The sequence below is a fragment of the Bos indicus genome, chromosome 11 (assembly GCF_029378745.1).
Source record: "Bos indicus isolate NIAB-ARS_2022 breed Sahiwal x Tharparkar chromosome 11, NIAB-ARS_B.indTharparkar_mat_pri_1.0, whole genome shotgun sequence".
NCBI classification, from domain to species: Eukaryota; Metazoa; Chordata; class Mammalia; order Artiodactyla; family Bovidae; genus Bos; species Bos indicus.
The window spans coordinates 26,863,226-26,878,598 of record NC_091770.1 but is presented as its reverse complement, the minus strand read 5'-3'; the positions used below and the strand labels follow the sequence as shown (position 1 = coordinate 26,878,598).

General features: G+C 39.4%; 1 protein-coding gene across 2 annotated transcripts in view; it reads right to left on the bottom strand.

Annotated features, from left to right (window-relative positions):
• CAMKMT (calmodulin-lysine N-methyltransferase) overlaps nucleotides 1–15,373 on the bottom strand; it is a 425,501-nt gene that overhangs the window by 26,335 nt on the left and 383,793 nt on the right. The window lies entirely within an intron of this gene.

The following is a 15,373-nucleotide window of genomic DNA, read 5'->3' as shown; positions in this document are numbered from 1 at the left end:
TTATTTAGTCTTCAAATCTAGGAGAGGAAGAATTCTCTATTCAAATACAATAGTTAGATTTTTGCTAGTTCTTATAGGCTTGTGTAGACATATTAGGGAAAAATATCGTATCTTGACCAGCATCATTAGAATGAGTCCAGACTCTTAACATCAATAAAAGTACATAATGAAATCAAAGTGCTCCCCATCTACTGGAATACAAACTTATACAAAATAAATGATTTACATGGTTAAAAATCCTCCTTGCAAGGCAGAGGACACAGATTCGATCCCTGGTCCAGGAAGATCCCACAAGCTGTAGGGCAACTAAGCCCATGTACCACAATTACTGAAGCTCGCCAGCATAGAGCCCATGGTTTGCATCAAGAGAAGCCACAGAAACGAGAAGCCTGTGAACTGCAACTAAGGCAGACCTGCTTGCTGCAACCAGAGAAAGCCCACACAAAGACGAAGACCCAGCACAGCCAAAATAAGTAAGTAAATCTAGAATATAAGATAAATGATGTGAAACTTAGTGCTTGGCATATCAACTGCATTTCTTATTGATGAATACTTTGGCAAGATGGAAGAAAAGAATACCAAGTTTCCTTTGGGAGTTCTCAGTTTTCAGGCATATTTTAAAATTCACCTTTCCGGACTTTTAGTCTCTAAAAGAAGAAGAGGTTTTAAACCTCACGTAATAACAATAATTAATAACATGTATTTGAAAATTCTAGTTATTCTTATGATGCCAACCAGAGATGTTGTTACTCTCAATTAATAACTGTGATGATTAGCTTTTTATCATATTAAAGTATTTAATGACTCCTCTTCCCACCTCATCAACTGTGATTTGTAGTATTACTTTTCAAAGTGAAATTCTGCTCCTATTATCTATTTTGATTATTATTTAAAACTAAACTGTGTGAGCATAGTCTACTCTGGCAAGTTATATTTGCTTATCTTGGTGGGTTCTTTATTTCTTCTAGATATTCCCTTGTTTGGATACAGAAATAAGTCTTATTTTAGTAAGTCCTAACATTCTTTTCAAATATTAATACATTAATATACATCTATGCTGGTAACTTTTTTAAGGTAGAAAGATTAACCACATCACCATGAAAATACCTGTACAGACTGAACATCAGTTATTCATTGACTCATTTGGCTCATCCTTAGTGGGCACCTACTATGCAGCAGACCCTGCTATGTGCCACAAGCCATGCTTCACAGAGGCAGCCTTGACATCGTAAACCTGTATGTCAGATGCTGTGCCCTGTGAGTTATGTCAGCATACAGACGCAGAGCGCCATGGAGGGTTTTCCAGAAGAAGCAGATAACCTCTTTGTTCACAGGTCCTGTGACACACGGCTGAGCTTTATAAATTCACTGTAGTGTTGTACTTTCCCAGGCCAATTGGAGAGCTGAGAACTGGAGGAAACCAGGAAACCCTTAAGATATTAATGCTGTTTCATTTCTAGATTGATTCCTCAAAGACCCCACACACATGGGGAGAATGGGAAGCAACCAACACCACCTTTTCTAGAAACACTGAGGGTTCCAAGTACAGCTGGGACTCAGGCTCAGTGGGAGAGTGAGCCTTCATCAGAGACCTGAAACTCTTTGAGAGTTTCCACATGAACAAGACAATTTAAAATATAAAAGTAACATCTCCATTACATAAATTTTGGGGAAAAAATAAAAGTATTAAAATTATTCATCATCTTACCATTCACGAACCATCATTTAGAAGATCCTTCTAATATATGTGTAATGACTAACACACCAGAACAGAAACTGCAGGAAATGCTGTGGTGAGATTGGATATTGGATTCCTGAGGTGCTTCAGCCCCTCAGTTTGACAAAGACCAACCAGAGAGACGGGGATCTAAACAGCAATGGGTTGTGGATTGGTACAGCAGAGGTAACTAGCCGTGATTCTAAAAGAAATGGAAATGCTCAGCTTGGCCACATGGACCACAACACATTCCCTAAAGGCATGGCCCTAAAGGCACTTTCCCCCACTTTTCATGAAGTGTATGGCTATGCTGTCCCTGTAACTGTGAGCAAGTAACACAGAGGGAGAGGAGTATGGGCAGAGTCCAGTTTTGACATGACAGACGTGGTGGTGGTGGTTTAGTTGCTAAATTGTGTCCAGCTCTTACAACCCCGTGGACTGTAGCCTGCCAGGCTCCTCTGTCCATGGGATTTCCCAGGTAAGAATACAGGAGTGGATTGACATTTCCTTTTCCAGGGATCTTCCTGACCCAGGGATGGAACCCATGCCCCCTGCATTGCAGGTGGATTCTTTACCAACTGAGCCACCAGGGAAGCCCATGACAGACATACCTAAGTTTAAATATTGGTTCCTTCCTTTACTAGCTGTGTGACTTGGGCAATTATTTCACTTCCCCGAGTTTGTTGTCTTATCTGTCAAATGGAGATAACAATGGCCACCTTCTTGAACAATGTAAAGGCACCATTCACACTGTATTCTGAGTTCTATTGGTCACACAGCAAACAATGAAACGGGTGCCTCTGGGAGTGGCGGACTCAAGTGGCTTCTCTCTGGGAAGGCTAGAGATGACAGATCTCAATATTCAAGGAGCTGGTCCTTCCAACTCAGATGGTCTTGCCCTCCCTCTCTTCTGACACTCAGATGACAGTCATGTACACTAGAGCAGTGCTTTAGCTGTGAGGCAGGACCAGATTTTTTGTTATTGTTTATACCCAATCTGTTGCAGATCATTACTTTTGTAAAATACAATAATAAATGAATAGACAAATGAGATTTTAAAAAAGCAAAGACATTCTGAATACAAGTCCACTAATCATAGGCTTGGATGGCACAGTAGTGTTTCTAAACATTTCCTTCCATTTCTGAACTTACCTCCTTGAAGCTCAGTAATGTATAGTTTGCAAACTGATTATCAGGCTTTGGCCTCCTCATTAAGTAGCCCGGCTCTCAGTCCTTGTCTTTACCAATAGCTGCAACACTGAACTACTCTCCAACAGCCCCACTTCTCACAGTTCACCTCTTCTAGTAAGGACTCTGATTCAAACCATTCTTCAATCTTCAGTTCAGTTCAGTCACTCAGTTGTGTCTGACTCTTTGTGACCCCATGAACCGCAACACAACAGGCCTCCCTGTCTATCACCAACTCCTGGAGTTTACCCAAACTCACGTCCATTGAGTCAGTGATGCCATCCAACCACGTCATCCTCTGTCATCCCTTTCTCCTCCTGCCTTTAATCTTTCCCAACATCAGGGTCTTTTCAAATGAGTCAGCTCTTCGCATCAGGTGGCCAAAATATTGGAGTTTCAGCTTCAACATCAGTCCTTCCAATGAACACCCAGGACTGATTTCTTTAGGATGGACTGGTTGGATCTCCTTACAGTCCAAGGGACTCTCAAGAGTCTTCTCCAACACCACAGTTCAAAAGCATCAACTCTTTGGTGCTCAGCTTTCTTTATAGTCCAACTCTCACATCCATACACGACTACTGGAAAAACCATAGCCTTGACTAAACGAACCTTTGTTGGCAAAGTAATGTCTCTGCTTTTTAATATGCTGTCTAGGTTGGTCATAACTTTCCTTCCAAGGAGTAAGCGTCTTTTAATTTCATGGCTGCAGTCACCATCTGCAGTGATTTTGGAGCCCAGAAAAATAAAGTCTGACACTGTTTCCACTGTTTCCCCATCTATTTGCCATGAAGTGATGGGACCAGATGCCATGATCTTCGTTTTCTGAATGTTGAGCTTTAAGCCAACTTTTTCACTCTCTTTCACTTTATCAAGTGGCTCTTTAGTTGTTCTTCACTTTCTGCCATAAGGGTGGTGTCATCTGCATATCTGAGATTATTGATATTTTTCCCGGCAATCTTGATTCCAGCTGTGTTTCATCCAGCCCAGCGTTTCTCATGATGTACTCTGCATATAAGTTAAATAAGAAGGGTGACAATATACAGCCTTGACGTACTCCTTTTCCTGTTTGGAACCTGTCTGTTGTTCCATTCCAGTTCTAACTGTTGCTTCCTGACCTGCATACAGGTTTCTCAAGAGGCAGGTCAGGTGGTCTGGTATTCCCATCTCTCTCAGAATTTCCCACAGTTGATTGTGATCCACACGGTCTTCAGTGTTACTGGTCTATGATCTGCTAATCTTCTTACTTTGTCACTGGTCCTTCTCCTCCATGTTTATCTTCCCTACTTGCCCTACTTGCCCTGTGGCTAACCATCTTAACTACTCCCCGGTCCACACCCTTTGCTATCTCGTCCCTCTCTTGCATTCTCATATTTGTTAAATCCAGCTCTCCGCCTGCTCCAAGACTGCATCTGTGCAGCTGAATGTGGTTGGAGAAACACACGGGCATCCTGACTGGCTTTGCTTTAAATTCATGACCATGGAGACTTCCCTGGTGGTCCAGTAATTAAGACTCTGCCTTCCAATGCAGGGTGTACACGTTTAATACCTGGTTGGGAAGCTTAGGTCCCACATGCCTTGTGGCCAAAAAACCAAAAAACATAAAAGATATACATCACACACAAAAAAAATTGTGACCATGAACCACAAGCGGATTCTTTATGTTTGGCAGTTGTTTTTTCATTTCCCTTCCCCATTTATTCTCCCAGTCTCCTACCTCATTATTTTGCACCAACTTCACTCTTTTCAAAATTCTAACACTTCTTTATCCTTACTTTCAGCTGATGGCCTTGCTTCCTACTTTCCTGTCAAAATTGCAGCAATCAGATGAGAACTTCCACCATCACACTTAGATTCCTAGCAGCATCTGCACCTGCATACTCTATCCTATCTATTATCACGGATGAATTAGCCATACTCTTATCTAAAGCCAATACTTTCTCTTAAAGACAAGGGCCATTCCCCTTTCATTTATCCTACAGCATAGTTTTAACAATTCTTCCTTCTCTCTCCCATATTATCAGAGTTCTTTCCTCTCTACTGGATTACTTCCATCAGTATTCAAACATTCAATCAGCTATTTCCCCCCTCTTAAAATATCCTCTCTTCATTCTACCCTCCCTTCTGGTTATTGCTCCAATTCCCTCTTACATCTCTGTAGCAAAACTGCATGAAAAAGTTGTTTAAACTATTTTCAATTTCTCTCCTCCCAGTCAGGCTTTTGCTTCCACTGTTTCACAAAAAGTGCTCTTGTAAAATTCACCAAAGATCTCCACATTGTTAAATTCAGCTCAGTTTTTATTCTTCATCTTATTTAACCTACCAGTCTGTACCATTCCCATTAGCTCCAGACTCATATATCCAACTTCCTATTTTAATATTGCCACTTGGGTGTCTAATAGACATCTCAAACTCAGTATCTCCAATAGTGAATTCCTCATCGTCTTTCCCCAAATTCATAGCATTCACTGTCTTTCTCATCTTGTTAATTCTCAGGCCAAAAACCTTGACTTTTACTTTTTTTACATCCCTGTTGAATATGCCAGGAAATGCAGTTAGTTCCACTTTTTAAATATGTCAAAATCCAAATGTTCTCTATTTCCACTGCTCCCATCCTGGTCTAAACTACCATCTTCTCTAATCTGAACTACTGTGTAGTCTCCTAATTGGTTTTCCTGCTATAATCCTACATTTCCTGCTCAAGGGAGCAGCCAGAGCGATCCTTTTAAAATGGATACAAAATCATGACCTTCTCTATTTACTACCTTCTAATGGCTTAAAGCTCAACATTCAGAAAACAAAGATCATGGCATCCGGTCCCATCACTTCATGGCAAATAGATGGGGAAACAGTGGAAACAGTGGCAGACTTTATTTTTTTGGGCTCCAAAATCCCTGCAGATGGTGACTGCAGCCATGAAATTAAAAGACGCTTACTCCTTGGAAGAAAAGTTATGACCAACCTAGATAGCATATTCAAAAGCAGAGACATAACTTTGCCAACAAAGATCCGTCTAGTTAAGGCTATGGTTTTTCCAGTGGTCATGTATGCATGTGAGAGTTGGACTGTGAAGAAGGCTGAGCACTGAAGAATTGATGCTTTTGGACTGTGGTTTTGGAGAAGACTCTTGAGAGTCCCTTGGATTGCAAGGAGATCCAACCAGTCCATTCTGAAGGAGATCAGCCCTGGGATTTCTTTGGAAGGAATGATGCTAAAGCTGAAACTCCAGTACTTTGGCCACCTCATGCAAAGAGTTGACTCCTTGGAAAAGACTCTGATGCTGGGAGGGATTGGGGGCAGGAGGAGAAGGGGACACCAGAGGATGAGATGGCTGGATGGCATCACTGACTCGATGGACACGAGTGTGAGTGAACTCCGGGAGTTGGTGATGGACAGGGAGGCCTGGCGTGCTGCAATTCAGGGGGTTGCAAAGAGTCGGACACGACTGAGCGACTGAACTGAACTGAATGGCTCCTCTCTTCACACAGAGTAAAAGCCACAGTCTTTACATTGAACTCTAAGACCCTATGCAATCTAGGTACCATCTGACCTCAGGTCCCATTACTCTCCCTCTTACTCCCTTTGCTCTACCAACACCAATCTCTTTATGATTTCTTGAAAACACTAGGGATATACTTCTCCCTTAGGGCTTTTAAATTGGCTGCTTCCTCAGTGTGATGCTCTTCCTCCAGACATCCCTAGGGCTTGTTCCCTTACCTCCTTCCAGTCTTTGCTTGAACGTCGTACCTTCTCAGAGTGGCTTACACTGATCATTCTACTTACAGCTGCAATCATTCATTTCTATTGCAGCTTTCCTGAACCCCCTTAACCTGCTCTTCATTTTTTAAATAGCAATTATTATCCTTTAATACGCTATATAAATAAATCATTAATTTTTAAAATTCTTTTTCTCCAGTAGAAGATAAGCATCCTAGGGAAAGAGATTTCTAAAATCTGTTTTGTACCATGATGTAGTTTCACTGCCTAGAACAGTCCGTGACACATAACAGCTGCTCAGTAAACATGCCATTTGAATGAACTGTGTATGAATATACCTAGCAGAGTGTCTGGCATATAGAAGACACTCAAGAAACAGAGGTTCCTATATTAAGTTGTTCTTTGAATAGAATGTGTAGATTAGGTAGACATGGAGGCCACTTAAAATGCTTTCTCAGGATTTCTACTTTAGGTAATGATGGAGTTACAAGCACCTTGTTTACCCAACTGCCCAAAACAACTAAAAACATATATGTGTATATATATATAAAAAATAATAGTTTTATATTTTATAAAATAATAGTTTTATTTATTTGAAATATATAAATAATAGTTTCCAAGACACTAAGAGTCAGCAACAAATGATAGTGATCCTTGAGCGGGGGCTAAAAATAAAATGAGCCCTACCATTGCCCCATTCTACTGCCTTGAGAGAGTTTCCAGGCCACAGTACAAGGAGGGTAAACTGAGCTGGAACTAGGTGGATTCTCTGAGCTAAGGAGAGGGTGCTAAGAATCTGAGGAAACCAAGACAGTTATCGTTTCCAGTATCGAGTATCAGATAGGAGAGTGCTGCACAGAGAGACAGTCTATGGATAGTCCCCTGAGAAGTATTCTGCAGAGCACTGACTGGAGCATGTGTATGAGGACGCTACTTGAGGCTGGAAAAGAACACCTGAGAAGATTGGAGGGGACCGGCCATTGCTCACACTGGGCCAGGAAGTGCAGCTGTTCTTACCAGCCAGACTACAGAGCCTCATAATCCGCAGGGCACTGAGTAGAGTTCTCACATGGATCCTGTCTCAGCAGTGGAGAATAACTAGCTCTAGACTAAATGCTGCTTTGGTTCTGCCGAATAAATCTTAACAGTGATACTCAAAAGGATCAAATTATTTCAAAATAATGTAACTGTGTCCCAGAACCAAACAGAATCATTTATAGAAATATAAAAACATTCAGATACTAAAAAGGTAAAATTCAAAATACTTGGTATACAATCAAAGATTACCAGACATGCAAAAAGTCAAATAATAAAGCCCATAATGAGGAAGAAAACTGAATAATGGAACTTGACACAGATGTTAGAATTCACAAAGGTATTAAACTAGGTATCATAATGATATTTACTGTATTAAAAGGTAAGTAGAGACACAAAGGATACTTTGAAAGTACTTCTAATGAGGAAGACTACAATGTCTGAGAAGAAAATATGTTGGACGGAATTCAAAGCAAATTAGACATTTCAGGAGAAAAAAATCAGTGAACCTGAAGACAAAGCAATGGATACTATCCAAAATGGAAATACAAAGAGAAAAAAAAAATAGAAATAAAACAAAAGAATATCAGCAAGTGAGCTGTGAAGCAAATTTGTGTCCTAATATATGTGTTATTGGAGTCCCCAAAGGACAAAAGAGGGGGAGACAGAAAAAAATATCTGAAGAAATAATGGCTAAAATATTTTCAAATTTAATAAAAACTATTAACCCACAGATCAAGAAATTTCAACAAACTCCAAGCACAAGAAACATAATGAAAACTACAAGGCATATAGTACATCCAACCAAACTATCTGAAAACAGTGATAAACAGAAAATCTGAAAAGCACCCAGAGGAAAAGACACATTATTCAAAGAAAGATATGGATGATAGTATATTTCTTTTGAGGAATATGCATGCAAGTCAGGAGACAGTGGAGTGACATCTTTAAAGTACTAAAAGGGAAAAAGGAGGTCCAACCTTTTGTATGGCCAACCTATTGCATGGCCAGTTACAATATCAGATCAGATCAGATCAGTTGCTCAGTCGTGTCCAACTCTTTGCAACCCCATGAATCGCAGCACACCAGGCCTCCCTGTCCATCACCAACTCCCGGAGTTCACTCACACTCATGTCCAGCGAGTCAGTGATGCCATCCAGCCATCTCATCCTCTGTCGTTCCCTTCTCCTCCTGCCCCCAATCCCTCCCAGCATCAGAGTCTTTTCCAATGAGTCAACTCTTCGCATGAGGTGGCCAAAGTACTGGAGTTTCAGCTTTAGCATCATTCCTTCCAAAGAAATCCCAGGGCTGATCTCCTTCAGAATGGACTGGTTGGATCTCCTTGCAGTCCAAGGGACTCTCAAGAGTCTTCTCCAACACCACAGTTCAAAAGCATCAATTCTTCGGCGCTCAGCCTTCTTCACAGTCCAACTCTCACATCCATACATGACCACAGGAAAAACCATAGCCTTGACTAGACGAACCTTTGTTGGCAAAGTAATGTCTCTGCTTTTGAATATGCTATCTAGGTTAGTCATAACTTTTCTTCCAAGGAGTAAGCGTCTTTTAATTTCATGGCTGCAGTCACCATCTGCAGGGATTTTGGAGCCCAGAAAAATAAAGTCTGACACTGTTTCCACTGTTTCCCCATCTATTTCCCATGAAGTGGTGGGACCGGATGCCATGATCTTCGTTTTCTGAATGTTGAGCTTTAAGCCAACTTTTTCCCTCTCCACTTTCACTTTCATCAAGAGGCTTTTGAGTTCCTCTTCCCTTTCTGCCATAAGGGTGGTGTCATCTGCATATCTGAGGTTATTGATATTTCTCCCGGCAATCTTGATTCCACCTTGTTTCTTCCAGTCCAGCGTTTCTCATGATGTACTCTGCATATAAGTTAAATAAGCAGGGTGACAATATACAGCCTTGACGTACTCCTTTTCCTATTTGAAACCAGTCTGTTGTTCCATGTCCAGTTCTAACTGTTGCTTCCTGACCTGCATACAAATTTCTCAAGAGGCAGATCAGGTGGTCTGGTATTCCCATCTCTTTCAGAATTTTCCACAGTTTCTTGTGATCCACACAGATCCACACAGTCAAAGGCTTTGGCATAGTCAATCAAGCAGAAATAGATGTTTTTCTGGAACTCTCTTGCTTTTTCCATGATCCAGAGGATGTTGGCAATTTGATCTCTGGTTCCTCTGCCTTTTCTAAAACCAGCTTGAACATCAGGAAGTTCACGGTTCACATATTGCTGAAGCCTGGCTTGGAGAATTTTGAGCATTACTTTACTAGCGTGTGAGATGAGTGCAATTGTGCGGTAGTTTGAGCATTCTTTGGCATTGCCTTTCTTTGGGACTGGAATGAAAACTGACCTTTTCCAGTCCTGTGGCCACTGCTGAGTTTTCCAAATTTGCTGGCATATTGAGTGTAGCACTTTCACAGCATCATCTTTCAGGATTTGGAATAGCTCAATGGGAATTCTATCACCTCCACTAGCTTTGTTCATAGTGATGCTTTCTAAGGCCCACTTGACTTCACGTTCCAGGATGTCTGGCTCTGGGTCAGTGATCACACCATCGTGATTATCTGGGTCGTGAAGATCTTTTTTGTACAGTTCTTCTGTGTATTCTTGCCATCTCTTCTTAATATCTTCTGCTTCTGTTAGGTCCATACCATTTCTGTCCTTTATCAAGCTCATCTTTGCATGAAATGTTCCTTTGGTATCTCTGATTTTCTTGAAGAGATCCCTAGTCTTTCCCATTCTGTTGTTTTCCTCTATTTCTTTGCATTGATCGCTGAAGAAGGCTTTCTTATCTCTTCTTGCTATTCTTTGGAACTCTGCATTCAGATGTTTATATCTTTCCTTTTCTCCTTTGCTTTTTGCTTCTCTTCTTTTCACAGCTATTTGTAAGGCCTCCCCAGACAGCCATTTTGCTTTTTTGCATTTCTTTTCTATGGGAATGGTCTTGATCCCTGTCTCCTGTACAATGTCATGAACTTCATTCCATAGTTCATCAGGCACTCCATCTTTCAGATCTAGGCCCTTAAATCTATTTCTCACTTTCACTGTATAATCATAAGAGATTTGATTTAGGTCATACCTGAATGGTCTAGTGGTTTTCCCTACTTTCTTCAATTTAAGTCTGAATTTGGCAATAAGGAGTTCATGGTCTGAGCCACAGTCAGCTCCTGGTCTTGTTTTTGTAGACTGTATAGAGCTTCTCCATCTTTGGCTGCAAAGAATATAATCAATCTGATTTCGGTGTTGACCATCTGGTGATGTCCATATATAGAGTCTTCTCTTGTGTTGTTGGAAGAGGGTGTTTGCTATGACCAGTGCATTTTCTTGGCAAAACTCTTATCAGTCTTTGCCCTGCTTCATTCCATATTCCAAGGCCAAATTTGCCTGTTACTCCAGGTGTTTCTTGACTTCCAACTTTTGCATTCCAGTCCCCTATAATGAAAAGGATATCTTTTTTGGGTGTTAGTTCTAAAAGGTCTTGTAGGTCTTCATAGAACCGTTCAACTTCAGCTTCTTCAGCGTTACTGGTTGGGGCATAGACTTGGATTACCGTGATACTGAATGGTTTGCCTTGGAAACGAACAGAGATCATTCTGTCGTTTTTGAGGTTGCATCCAAGTACTGCATTTCGGACTCTTTTGTTGACCATGATGGCCACTCCATTTCTTCTGAGGGATTCCTGCCCGCAGTAGTAGATATAATGGTCATCTGATATATATATATTTTAAGGTGAAATAGATGTTTTCAGACATACAAAAGCTGCAAAAATTAATCACCAGCAGATCTGTACTACAAAAAGTGTAAAGAAAGTCTTTTAGGTAGAAGAAAAATCAATACCAGATCCAAAATATGGATCTGTGGAAAGGAAGGATGAGAACTATAAATTATAACTATCTGAGTAAATATATAATTCTTTTCTTATTATTAACTGTCTTAAAAATATAGTTGACTGGTTAAACAAGTATTGTGGGGTTTATAACATATGAACAAATAAAATAGAGAATAATAATAGTGTAAGACTGGGAAGGGAGTAATAAAAGTATACTTTTATAAAGTTTTTATAGTATAGATGAAGTGGTATATCATTTAAGGATAGATTGTACTATAAAACCTAAAGCAACCACCAAAATAACTATATCATATATACATCATGATCAAGTCAGGTTATATACATCATGATCAAGTCAGGTTGATCAAGTGAGGGAATGAAAGAAAGTTTATGGTTTAAAGTTTAAAACATGGTTTCATATTTCAAAATTAATCAATATAATTCATCATATATATGAACTAGAAAAATGCGAAAATTTCAATAATTACAGAAAATCCACTGCAAAGTTGAATATCTATTTCTAGACAAAGTTGAATATCTATTTCTGACGAAAATTCTCAGCAACCAAAGAAAAGAAGGGAACTTTCTTAACCTGAAGAAGATTATCCATGAAAAATCTGTAGCTAGCATCATATCACATTTGGGCTTCCCCAGCAGCTCAGCAGTAAAAAATCTGCCTACAATGTAGGAGATGCAGGTTTAGTCCCTGAGTTGGGAAGATTCCAGGAGACAAAAATGGCAACCCACTCCAGTATCCTTGCCTTGGAAATCCCATGGACAGAGGAGCCTGGTGGGCTACAGTCTGGGGGGCCACAAAAGAGTCATCCATGACTAAGCAACCAACCAACCAACAACCAACATCATACTTAATGGTGAAAGACTAGATGCTTTCTACCTAACATCAGCAACATGAAAATGATGTTTTCTCTCACGATTCAATATTTCACTAGAGACTCTAGCCAGTGCAATAAGGCAAGGCAAAAAAGGCATCAAGAGTGGAAAGGAGGAAGTAAAATTGTCTTTATTAGTGGGCAGTATGATCATCTATGTAGACTATCCAATGAAATAGAAAAGTAAGAAGAACTAATAAGTGAGTTTAAAACAATTATGGGATACAAGATCAATATACAAAATTTCATTGTATTTATACAAACAACAAAATAATTGAAAATTTGAATTTCTAATTCCATACCATTTACAATAATATTTTTTAAAATACCATTTATAATAGCATAAAATATGAAATAGTATTTCAGTGGACAAAGGGGGTATTTTCAACAAATAGTGCTTTAATAATTAGATATCCATATTTAAAAACCTTAAATCCATATCTCACATCATATGGATGTGAAATGGGTCAACTTAAAATGGATCAGAAGCCTAAATGTTAAACCTAAAATTATAAACCTTGTAGATGAAAATACTAGAGAAAATCTTTGTAACCTTAGCTTAAGAAAAGATTTCTTAGATATGATACAAGATGCATGATCCACAAAAGAAAACATTGGTAAATTAGACTTTGTTAAAATTAAAAATTTCTGCACTTTGAAAGATGCCAGGAAGAGAATGGAAAGACAAGCTACAGGCTGGGAGAAAATAGCATATATTTTTGCAAATCAAGTATTTGATAAAGAGCTTATATCCAGAACATATAAAGAACTCCAGGTATGTTAACAATAAGAAAACAAGCAACCCAATTTTTAAAAAAAAGTAAGTAAGGCATTCGAATAGATACTTCACCAAATAAGATATATAAGTGGCAAATAAGTACATGAAAAGATACCCAACATCATTAGTCATTAGGGAAATTCAAGTTAAAACCCTAATGAGATTATCACTATATACGTGTTAGAAGGGCTATAATTAAAAGACTGACTACACTGGGAGGCGATGACAATGTGAAAAAGTGGGACTCTCTGATGCCACTGAGGGGAATATAAGATACAACCACTTTGGAAAACAGTTTGGCAGTTCCCTTTAAAAGTTAAATCTATGCTTGTCTAAGAGCTAGCTGTTCCAGTTCTAGGTGTTTATTCTAGAGAAGTGAAAGGATATACCCATACAAAACACACATCCATCTAACCATACATGTGCATAAGTGTTCAGAACAGGTTTACTTGTAACAGCCCCAGACTGGCAACAATTCAGAGTTCATCAGTGGGTGAAAGGATTAAAAAAAAAATTGAGGTATAGCCATACAGTGGGAGACTACTCAGAAACAAAGTGGAAAGAACTATGGATACACTGATACAACACAGGTGATCTCAAAATAATTTTGCTGACTGAAAGGACACTGAGGGGAAAAGCACATACTGAATGATCTCATTTATTTAAAGCTTTGGAAAATATAAACTAACATATAATAAAAGAAAGCAAATCAGTGGTTTCCTGGAGAGGGAGGGAACTTCAAGGGTCAGAAAGGAGGGGCTGATAAGACATGATCAGTATTTCATTTATGGTGATGGTTTCAGGGGTGTATAAAAATTTCAAACCTATAAAATTATACATACAGTTTACTGGATTTCAATTTTACCACAATGAAACAGTTAAAAATTTTAAAAGACATGCTTTCTGAAAGACAGCAGGGTATATATACATACATATAACTGGGTCCCTTGCCTATATGAGCTTACAATCTAAGGTATAACAATCATAGGTAAAGACATGTAAAGATGGTTTTATCAAACACCCAAATCATGTCAATGCGTTACTTGTAATTGACACTAAAGTAAAATGTATGTGTCTCCATTTTATTTCATCATAATATAAAAATTTTCTGTTTGAAATGAATTACAAAGCAAAGTACCATTTTATAGATAGAAACAGAAAATCAATAATCATTACAGGACACATGCTTTAACAATCTTAATATTTATAAGCATGTCAAACCTGTTGAGTCTAACAGTACAGTACAATAGAAAGAATACTGGACTTCATAGCTCAGAAGCTCTGAGTTCAAATACTAGCTCCCTCACAAGCCAGTCAGGCTGAGAGATGCTCTGAATATCACTGCCCTCAAATATAAAAAAGAGACAGTAAGAGTGGCATTCTATGATGATAATGAATTGAATGAGATAAGAGTAATACAAGTGTATTATGGGTGCTCAATAAATATCAGTTTCCCTTCCCTTACTCTTGCCCTAACTTATGTCTTTTCATTCTGGCTTTGAGGTTGGAGTTTCAACCTGAAATGCAGAGCCAAGTCAATTTCTAACAGGACTCTCACCCTGTGATCAAAAATTCACACTGAAAAAAATTTCTCAGTAGATGACCTTACTGAGAGCCTGAGATTAGCTGATACCACTTTTCCCTCTTCTTCATCTTTTCCTCTTCTTTATCTTTTCTCTCTCCTCTTGTCACAAAGGAAGTAGGGCCACTCATCCTTTCAAAGAGAATCCACTCCCAACCTGCGTGCAGGATAATGTCACTCCTCCTCTTTCCTCTGAGTGCAGAGGTTTGCAAACTTGGATGTGTATCAGAATCCTCAGAAAGTCTGTTAAAATACAGAGCGCTGGGTTTCAATGCCAGAGTTTCTGATTCAGTATGTCTGAAGTGAAACAAACTGAGATGCTTGAGAATCTGCATTTCAAACAAATTTCCAAGTGATGCTGAGGCTGCTGGTCTGGGGGCTTTACTTTGAGAAGTACTACTCTAGGCCCTTATCCCGTCAATGCTGGGCCCCATCACATTCATTTCTTCTTCCTCAGCTGTTGTGCCATGCCTGCCAACATGCCCACCTCTCCCAGCAACTCTGCTTCCCTCTAGTCCACATCCTATTTCTCTTTCCCTTTGCCATCAACATTTTGCAGGAATAGCCTATTCTCATTACTTCACCTGCCCTGGCAATACGACCTTTCTCACAACAGTC